We start from the raw sequence: 10,827 nt of genomic DNA on the forward strand, positions 1-10,827 counted from the left end.
GAATATTATTAGGGTGAAGTCATCTTGAGAGCATGCCTTACGTTCAATTTGAAACAATTCAGGAAAGGCAGATAACCTACATATCTGCTACAAATCATAAAAATATAATTCAGATATTTCACTGATAATTAAGAATTCATTAATAAACATTATTAATGTGCTTCTCATTTTGTACAGAAATCGTAAGGTAGAGAGACTGTGCAGAAGTAAAAAGAGCAGTCAATATGGAGAAATCTTTAACCTTATTTCAAATCTCAATCTGAACAGCAAAACTGCTAAACCCAAACCATGTGAATGCAGCATATGTGGAAAAGTCTTCAAGTGTCACTCGTCCCTTAATAGACACATGAAATGTCACACTGGACACAAACCATGTAAGTATCAGAAATATGGAGAGAAGCCATATAAATGTAAGGAATGTGGTAAAGCCTTCAGTTACTTCAAATTTTTTGAAAACCGTAAGAGCACTCACAACGGAGAGAAAAAGTACAAGTGAAGGAATGTGGAAGAGCTTGCCATTCTCACACATCCTTTCATACACATGAAAGGATTCACACTGGAGAAAAGCCCCACGAATGTCAGGAATGAGACAAAGCCTTCATGTGGCCCACGACCTTTCGAAGACAGATGATAACACACACGGGAGATGTTCCGTACAGGGGTAAGGAATGTGGGAAGGGCTTTAGTTGTTCTGCTTCATTGCAAACACATGAAACAGCTCACACTGGAGAGAAACCCTATCAGTGTAAACAGCGTGGAAAACTCTTTCGATATCCTCAAACCTTACAAACACATGAAAGGACTCACACGGGAGAGAAACCATATGAATGTAAGCTGTGTACCAAAGCTTTCATTTGTGTCAGTTCTCTTAGAAAACATCAAAGAACTCGTACAGGGGAAAAACCTTATCAGTGTGAGGAATGTGGGAAAGCGTTTAGTGTTCTCTCAAGCCTTCGAGTCCACGGGATCAGTCACACTGGACATGGACCTTATAAATGTAAGCAGTGTGAGGAAGCATTCACTTCTCCCAGTGCATTTCGAGTACATGGAAGGAGTCACAGTGGAGAAAATCCCTATGAATGTGAACTATGTGGAAAAGCCTACAAATATTCCCTACAAACACATGAAAGAAGTCATACTGGAGAGAAACCATATGAATGCAAGGAATGTGGGAAAGCTTTTAGATATTCCCAATCTGTTCGATACCAGGAGATGACTCACACTGGAGAGAAACCCTATGAATGTAAACAATGTAGAAAAGCCTTCAGGTATTATCAAAGTTGGCAAGCCCCATGTAAGGACTCAATGTAAGCAAGGTGAAAAAGCCTACAGATGTCACAGTTCCTTAGAAATGCATGAAAGAACTCATACTGGAGGGAAACCCCATGAGTGTGTTGGAATGTGGAAAAGTCTTCAGATGTTACCAGAGTTTTCTAACACATGAAAGAAATCCCACTGGAGAGAAATTCTATTAATATAAAAGTTGTAGTAAAATATCCAAATGTTCCAGTTATCTTCAAAAACACGAAAGCATTCACACAGGAGAGAAATCCTATGAATGTGAACATTGTGGTAAAGCCTTCATTGCTCACGCAACCATGCGAAGACACGTGAGAGTGCACACACAAGAAATATCATTTAAATGTGAAGACTGGGAAAGTCTACTATCATCCCAGTTCCTTCTGAAGGCTTGAAAGGACTCATTGTGTAAAATTTCTTGAATATGAAGTGTAGGAAAGACTTCAGTTGGCCCACATCCTTGAATGTGAAAACTCACACCAAAAAGAAATGTAAATGTATGTAGCATGAGAAACCACGTAAATATTCCAGGAAACTATCAACTTGAAAAGGTTTTATTAAAGTTTTAAATATATTATGTTTATTAAGCCTCTGTATACCAGTGGAATGCAGAATGTAAATTATTTTCCGAAGTGGACATCCTGCGAGTCATCTTTAAACAATAGTACATAATAATAATAATTAGTAATTATTCACTAAAGGAGTTAATATTTTGTTTCCACTTTGAAACCTGTTGGATCTGTAAGAGAAGTATTTCTATTATGCAATTAGGTTTAATTTTTTTAAAATAATGTTTCATTTGTTCTGTGTTGAGGGGCCACTGAAAGATGATAGTGTGGTATTTGTTGGGATTTTCCAATGACCTTCATGACAATTTCTGGATATTTCTGGTCCATTATACATTCTATCTTTATTACTGATAAAGTTCCTTTTTGGGAGGATGATGGGTAAGAGTCCTTTTCTGCTTTCCATGCTAATGAACAGTTGGAATAAATTTTTATGTACTATAGTTTATGATAATAGTTCAATATGAATTACTATTTTCATATTTGGGTCCTTCTTTCTGACTAGTATTTGGTATTTGGTATTTGGTAAATAGACTTGACTTGAGAGCCTTGTGACATGACAAAGTAGGAGATATCTTCTCTGTGGGTAATGTGAGGATCTAGATTTGCCAGAAGACATCCCCTTTACGGTTCTGTGTTAGAGTTCATCAATAGCCTCACTTGCATGAGATTTTGAAGGTTAAAGTGAAGAAAGCATTAGTCAGATACTGGCTCCACCATACAGGGAGAGAGAAGAAATATAGAAGCTTTAAGAAGACCACCTTGCAGCCTCTCCTCCAGGTTCTTTGCCCTTGCCTAACCACCAACTGTTCGATACCTATTTTCTTAGAGGTGTAGGTTACTAATGATAACGAGATCCACATCGAAGATCCAGGAGAATTTGTAATTTTCTGTAAGGCCTCCTGTGTTCACTAGGAAACAAAGTGAGACTTTTGTGTTTAGGAGTGTTCTCTGATTCCCCTTTTCTCTAGATTTTATCTGTATACGGTCTGATTTGTATAGGAAACACTTTATGTTGTTAATAGTGCTAGTGAATATGTTTTTGTGATTCACCATGACAACTACAATGATGCAGTCAAAAGGTACAACATGAGTTTGTTTCTTTACTACATTGTACACAGAACCAGTGGCTCTGACTCACTCCTTCCATGTGAGGGTAAACACCGTCTAACTCTCACGAAGACTGTTTCCTCTTGCAGCTGAATGTAATCCCTCAATATATTTTTAATTATGTTTGATTGTATGCGATTAAAAATACATTCCTTGTATAGCATAAGGAATATAGTCAAAATATTGTAACAACTTGGTATGGTCATAGCTGGTACCTAGAATTATCATGTATATAAATGTTGAATCACTGTGTTGTACACCTGAAACTAATGTAATACTGTGTGTCAACTACCCTTCAATAAAAAAATAATTATCCAGAAAAAAAAAAGATACATTCCTTTTTTGTGAAAGGAGCACTTCTGTAGTTGTTTCCTAGAAGTATTTTATTAACTGTTGTTGAAGCCATCAAATGTCAACAAATACTGTGTTTTTCTTTATCTGAAAGGATATATTAAAATATCCCATTGTAACTATGGATTTTCAGATCGGTTTTGCAGTTTTCTCTGTTTAATTATTATATGCCATGAGTCAATATTATCATGTGCATACAATTCAGTATTTTTCCTTCAAACTTTATTTCTTATTTTATAGTTACAGTTTTGTCATGAAACTAATTTCTCATTTATTCTTTATAGCAAAAATGGAAATCACGTTTTCTTTCAGGGCCCTTCTGTTAGTTACTCCCAGGATCACACCTGTAGTGGAAGAGAGGGGTGTAATGAATTCCGGTAAAAATGACCATAAACCATAAAGGAGTGTGATATAACAGTTATCCAAAGGATAACTGACAGCTTTGGGGAAAACGAGGAACAGAGGCATGATTCCCACGAACCCTTTGAATACTTTCTCTTTCTCGTGCTTTCCTTCAGTTCTGAGCTCGTCTTTGTGTTGAGGGCACAGTCTAATTGGCTTGTAAGTCCAGTCCACAAATTCATTTTTTTTTTTGCAGTCCTCAGTTCCAATCCATTTGTTGGGGTCTGCTGGTTCAGTCCTTTCCTAAGTCCCCAGTTCCAAACTGGGAATTAGTGGTGGTGCACACTGGGCCTCCTCTTGGCCATTTTGCGGTAATACCTTTTTGGTTACTACTGGTATGTTGAGGTGCACATGAGGTAAAAGCTATTATTGGTAGTGGGCTTCTTGGAATCTGAAAGCCACAAAAATTGGTGGGCACGGGTCGAGCATTTAAAAGCCGTTAGGGTGCTCACCACCTGACTCCAAGACTCCTATGTTAGGATAGGTTGGTCAAGGAAGAGGTTAGATTGACGTTGAGTCACCCACCAACCTCAGGAAAATTTCCATGCAACAAGGTACACTGTAAAACACCACACAATCTCCCACCCAGCGGCACATCCCTCTGAGGTGTTAGTTTGGCTCTGAAAGACCCAAATGCTTAGCTAAAAGAAAAAAAAAGGAACCCTTAAATTCCAAAGAGTCGAGCATACCGCCTCCTGCACACCTTATTTCATATCTAAGAGCTATGGTTCCAGAGTAATGGTAAAATCTTATTAAAAATCAGCCTACACTTACAATGGCCATAATGGGGAACATTCAATTAGACAAAATCAATTCCTTTTGGAAGTGCTGAAACTGAAAGTAAAGTTTCGAAAGTAAAATGCACAGAATGGGATACTTATCTTAATTGGTATGTAGAAGCTTCCCAAAGGCTTTAAGATTCCAAAACAGCTTTGTTAATAAAGTTTCATTGTAAAAGGCCGATAAAAAATTAAAGACATGATAGATATGTAAAATAATACCTAAGCCACTCCCATTATACCCTCCTGAGAGTCCAAACATTTAAATCATTGGCTGAGAAAAATCAACGTCTCTTTTGTAATCAGCTGGGATATTGAACCAGAGATTATCTTTAAAGACCTTGTACAGATTCTTCAACATCAACTTAAATACAAAATCTACCCTTGATGGGGGTCCCTCATACGAGTTCCTCTCAGAGTTGATTAAACTTTGAGAGGTATTCTGATAGACTGATATATTCCTTTAAACAGTCAAGGGGAAACTAAAATTAATGAAAAACCTTGCCAAATTCTGTTAGACATCAAAGCCTGAAGAAAAAGATACTGGAAAAATAGGCAGGGGGTGGCTAACGATGAGAATCCTTACCAGTCAGCCGTCCTGAATCTCTAGTGCCTGGCAGACGTAAGAAAATAAAATATCCTTTGCACCCTCTTTAAATACACTTATGTCCGAGGTGGTTATTAAGTACTGCCAGGAATATATATTGTTTGTCTCTTTTGATAACTAAGAAGGTATTTTAAAGGATTTTTTTTAAGTAGCTAACCTAGTTGTAGTTACAGCTTCTCCGGGGAGTGTCATCATAACCAGTCAGTCTGGAATTTCCTCATCAGTACAGGCCAAGTAAGCCATCTGCTTAGACCCCTACAGACCCCCAAGGAGGGTGACCTCGCCTGAATCCACTCTGGGCTAATAACATCTTTGTCCAACAGCCTGCCTTTAAAACCCTCTTCTTTTTCACACTTCTTCACTGTGCCTATCTGTTTACTAAATGGGATACTGCTCAGTTCACGAATCACTGAAAAAATCCAGTAAGACCTTTAAAATGTACGCAGTTGAATTTTGTTTTTTAACAAGGCAAATGGTGAATGATGAACTTTTGTTCATTCAAGAAAATCTGTGAAGATTTGTAAGGAACAGGAGAGTGTGTGGTATTTGTATCAACAGTATTCTCTCCATAGCTCCTTCCAGCTAACCCTGGTGAAGACCCCACTGCAGACTACTTACTGCAGCCTAGACCATGTGCCAGCCTGTCACCTCAGCTCCCGCTCAGGGCTGACCCCCTGGGAGGAACGGGATTTCAGCATCTGAAGCCCGGGCCCCAGCTACCTGTGGCTGAGGACTGAGTGCTGGCTGAGAGTGCTCGAGGAGTTGTGGCACCGTTCTTTCAGTGCCCATAATACATGGAACTGAGGCGATCCATTTGCAGCTGCCTACTGACGATACCGGAGTGCTGACTGGCCTTATTCCAGCTCAGGAGGTGGCTATGAGTTATTCTTTTTTTTAAAGCCTTTTGATTTTTTTTTAATTTGAAAGCTTCATTAAAAAAAAACTCTTGACACCAATTAATTTTGTTATTGTAGTAAAACACACAGCGCGAGACCTACACAACAATGTTCAAGTGTACCATATTACCTGTAAGCACAACATTGTACACCAATTGTCTAGAGCTGCCCTGTGTGTGACAATACGCTTTTTCTTGCTGATAATTTTCAAAATTATCGTTGTGACCTCTGTGAAAGGCGATTAGAAGTAAATTCATGTATTTAACGAAAATACAGCCTAGCCTGAAAAATTTTAAACATTAAAGTAAAACACAATCCACTGATGGAAGAAAATTATGCAAATCATGTATCTCATAAGGGACTTGAATAGAAAGTATCAAAAGACCTCTTAAAACTTAATTATAAAAAGTCAAATAACTCAATTTAAAAACAGCAAAGGTTCTGATTCACATTTTTTTTTGAGGAAGACATGCAAGCGGCTCAAGAAAAGACCCCATTAGTCAACGAGGAACCGCAAACCAAAACCCCAGTGAGATACTACTTCATAACCACCGGGATGGCGAGAATCAAAAGGTGAGATAATAAGTGCAGAAATATATGGAGAAATATGAAATCTTTATATTCACACTGATGTGAATATAAAATGGTGTAGCCATTTTGGAAAACAGTCTGGCAGTTCCTCAAAAAGTAAACCTAGAAATACCATATGACCCATTACTTCCTCTCGTAGGTATATGCCCAAGAAAAATGAAAGCATATCTTTGGACAAAAAACTTGTACATGAATTTTATAGCAACATTATTTATCATAGTCAAAAGCTGGAAACAACCGAAATGTCTGTTAAGGCATGAATAGGTCAAGAAAGTGTGATATATCCGTACAGAGGAATATTATTGGGTCATAAAAATTGTTACATACCAAAATTCAGCTGAGTGAATTTGACGATTAATTGGTTTTATTCAGCCATTCACTAAAAACAGGCGTTATCCCATGTTCTGAAGGGCTGTAGGGAAGGAAAGGCTTTTTAGGAAAGAAAAGATACTTTTAGGCTTAAGACACCTTTCTGTGGGAGTCTACGGGGCAAATTACCTCACTAGTGATGACTAGCAATTCCAAATTGACTGATCAAGATCATAGTCTTGAGATAGGCCAAAACTACAATAGGTTAGGTATTAAGTCTTTCTTTATTATTAAATATCGGCTTATTATTAAGCCCAGATATGGGGCTTAGCCTGAGTTACCCCATCTTGGGCCTGCTCCTTTTTTTCAAAGAATGAAGAATTGATATTAGTCACAACATGGTTGTACCTTGACAAAGTCATGCTGAGTGCATAGGCTGTTGGGGAAGAAAAGGTCAAGGTTCTTCTCACTGGTGCAATAATTAAACTGACATTAGACGGATAAGCAGAATATCAAATTTAATTTTGTATGCATGGGAACCCTTCATACATGAGAGGTTCAAGGATAAATAACACGAGGTATTATTATACTGTGTAATATATACTATTGAATACATATATTAAAACAGATACAATGAGGTGTGTATGTCATCGAGCTAAGGAGTGGGGCAGTAGGTCTGGACATAAAGGCCTCTGTGGGTCCCCTCTTCTCATTTCCCCAACTTGTCCATGTGCTACAAGTGGGGGAGGGGCTCTTGAGAAAATTCTGCCTGCGAGTATTAAATGCAAGGCTGCCGGCTCCAGGCAGTTGCAAGGAGACACTCCCTTGCTGATTCTAACAGCAACATTTGCACAATTTGAACACATGGGCCACGTCCACTGGAAATCTGAACCGCAGATGGCAGTTCCTGTCTTGTCAGCCAGCACTGATATTCCAATAAACGCTTAGAGCTGTGTTTTTCAACTTGTGGCTATCTTCGGGGGAATAAAGTCAGAAACTCTCCCTCAAGGCATTTCATGATCTGTTTTGGGGCTGCTCTTAAGGGAATGTAACAGTAAGAGATAAATTTGTAATAGAACAAAAGGGGAATCAAATCTTTGTTCAAAACTGAACACTAACATTTACTGGAAAGTGAACTCAAACAGCCCCAGAAACTTTGTCCACTAATGGGCGGGGGTGGGGCGGGGCGGCAGTTTCTTCTTCTTCTCTAGATTCTCTGCGTCTGAGGGTCAGAGTTAAAGCGGAAAGCTGATTTTGTTCAACCCCAAGCATCCAGTGCCCGGGGACTGAGGAGGAGCAGAAAAGAAAAACAGAAAGCTAGTGAATCAGTGCAGGAATGTCTGCTTGGGCCCTTGCAAGCTGCCTACTTCATGTGTCTGCACCCCAGCCCCTCTCCCACGGTTTCCCCTCGAAAAGCCCTGACCGCTTGTGTGTCGGGAGGACGGTGCTTCTCTAAGGCAGGAGCCTGCCACTCCCTCGTTTGCTAGCAAGCCAATAAACTATTCTTTCCTTTCCTCAAAACCTGGTCATTGTGTTTTGTGATTTGATCTCAGGGACGAGGACCGGGTCTTGGTATCAGGAGCAGCACCCCCCACCCCGACCAAGTGCCCGCAGTGCCGCTCCTTCAGTGTCAGAGGCCACAGGGTCGAGCTGTTCAGGGACGCAGAGCTCCCGGCTTCCTCCTTGCTAGCCACGGGGGACTGTGCCGGCCAGGAGTTCGTGCTGTGTGGCAGGGCAAGTACAAGCCTCTAGAACTCCCTCCGAAGTATATATTGAAAGCAGTAATGCCTTCCAGGAGAGGATACAGACTGGAGTTACCACCACGGACTTGAAAGATGTCGGGGTGGTGATTTCCACATACCCTTATTGAAGTCACTCACGGGGCCTACTCAGAAAACGGATGGATGGATCTTGGAGATGACTGTGCATGATTATCACCGTGATCGGAGTGTCTCAAATTGCAGCTACTGCTGCACGTGGGGCTTCATCACTTGATCCCCAAGCACCCAGTGTGTAAGTATTGGTCAGGAAAATGCTCTCTGTTCTCCTCCTATGAGTAAAGACCAGCAGGGCAGTTAGCTTTCAGCCGGCAAGGAGAGAAAACTATCTCAGAGGCATATCAGACCTCCAGACTTAGGCTGTCATTTAGTCAGAAGGAACCTTCATCTCCTTTTCCTTCCAGAAGATGTCACACTGGCCCATCCCAGTGATGGTACTAGGCTGACTGGACCCAGTGATCAGGAAGTACAGCTCATCTAGGCATGTTGATAGCACAGTCACGTGTCAGAAGGTGGGAAATAAATCCAACAAAAATTCAGGGACCTTTCATCTTAGAGAAGTTTCTAGAAGTCTATCGTGTGGACATGCCAAGCTCTCCTAAGGTGATGAATAAGGTGCTGTACCTGGACCCCTCCTCCACCCCCCACACACAAAGGGCACAGCAGCCCGGTGGACCACCTCGGATTTCAGAGGCAGCATAGACCTCATTTCCAGTGTGCTACTCTGACCCATTTACTGTTTGGTCTGAAAAGCACATAGTTTGAGAGCAACCCGGACCTTTGGAAGGTGGATGCCAGTAGATGGCAACACCTGTATCTCCTCTCATTGCTGCCCCTTCAAGGTGCACACCTGAAAACAGCCTAGCGTGAGACCGACTTGCCCAAGATCACAAGGCACAGACCCCGGCCTGACTTGCGTGGTGTTCCACGCTCCATGCCAAGCCTGGTTGGCATTCTTCCATCTCTGAGTCTGTGCGTCGCACACACGTGACACCAGCCCCCAGGAGCTGGAGGGGTCATCCATGTATCCCTGGGGATGTCCCTAGGGAGGAATGTCTGGCATGACCCTCCCTGTGCAGGTTGGGACATTGGGCAGCTGCTGTGGCTTCAGCGTGACAGGGAACTGGTGACAAAAAGCGGCCTGAGCTCAGCTCTTGTCTCCTCAGAGCTGGGACCCTGGTGTCATTGCCAAAGAGCGAGGGGAGGGCTCTGGTGGAGATCTGTGTACTCATGCACGGCAAGGGCCAGGAGGGTGGGCAGTCAGCAGCCCAGAGGGGCATGTGGGCGAGTCTGAATTCAGGGAGGGGCCCAGGAAATGGACCCTTGAAGAAGTGATGTCACTGAAGATACGCCCAGTAGAACCTGAACTGTGACCCGGACGGAACCCAGCTCCTGGTCGCAGACCCCAGTCCTGCTCACTTGACCGGAGGCGCTCGACAGAGCAACATGCGGTCTTGTTGTGCGGAGCCTTCTGAAGGCGTGGGAGTCAGGGAAGCCGAGAGGAAGAGTCTTCCTGCTCGCTGTGGGCGCTGGCTGAGAGACCACCTTCGCCTCTGTCTGTGTGTCCCGAGGAGCCCCGAGGTAACACAGGGCAGCCCAGAGCGGGCCACTCCAGGGCCAGGCCACGAGTGTGAGCCGTCCCGGGCTGACCTTTCCCCCGGCTCCTTGTGTGTGTGCGGAGGGCGTGGGGCATGGGGGGTACTGAAGGCTGGGCAGGAGGGGGCGGTAAGTGTCGGGACCAGGAGCTTCCACCCACATGTTAGTCCTGAGCCCGGGGGGTGTCCTCTCCTTCCCCCAGGGACTGGAGGTCTAGGCAGATGGCCCTGTGTGCCTGATCTCGGGGGCAGGGTTTGGGTTCCACATTGCCCCCTGTGGGGAGGTCCACGCAGCCCCGGTTGCCTCCTAGCCCGCTACCAGGCTATGGCTGTGAAGAGCTCCACACTCGGGAGTGAGGAGGAGCTCATGGATGGATTTACCTACTCCATCTCCCTGGGCCCGGGGCAGGCTGCCTACACCCCAGGACTGCCCCACGAGACTGGTCAACAGACCCACTCCAGAGGGCCTGGAACCTCGCTCCCGGGGGCAGTCCGTGCCTCTCCTTGCTTGCATCCCAGGGCGCTGGGGGCTCTCGGGTGAGCT

The 10,827-nt window shown here is 43.1% G+C and overlaps 1 long non-coding RNA gene across 1 annotated transcript; it reads right to left on the reverse strand.

Moving 5' to 3' along the window:
- Positions 1–2,960: 2,960 nt before the first annotated feature.
- Positions 2,961–10,210, reverse strand: LOC130682364 (uncharacterized). The gene is made up of 3 exons (XR_008995587.1): positions 8,772–10,210; positions 6,929–7,013; positions 2,961–3,670 (listed from the first exon to the last, which is right to left on the reverse strand). It is a non-coding gene; the product is annotated as an uncharacterized LOC130682364 (long non-coding RNA).
- Between the last annotated feature and the right edge of the window lie 617 nt (positions 10,211–10,827).

This window comes from Manis pentadactyla, unplaced genomic scaffold (assembly GCF_030020395.1).
Source record: "Manis pentadactyla isolate mManPen7 unplaced genomic scaffold, mManPen7.hap1 scaffold_331, whole genome shotgun sequence".
NCBI lineage: Eukaryota > Metazoa > Chordata > Mammalia > Pholidota > Manidae > Manis > Manis pentadactyla.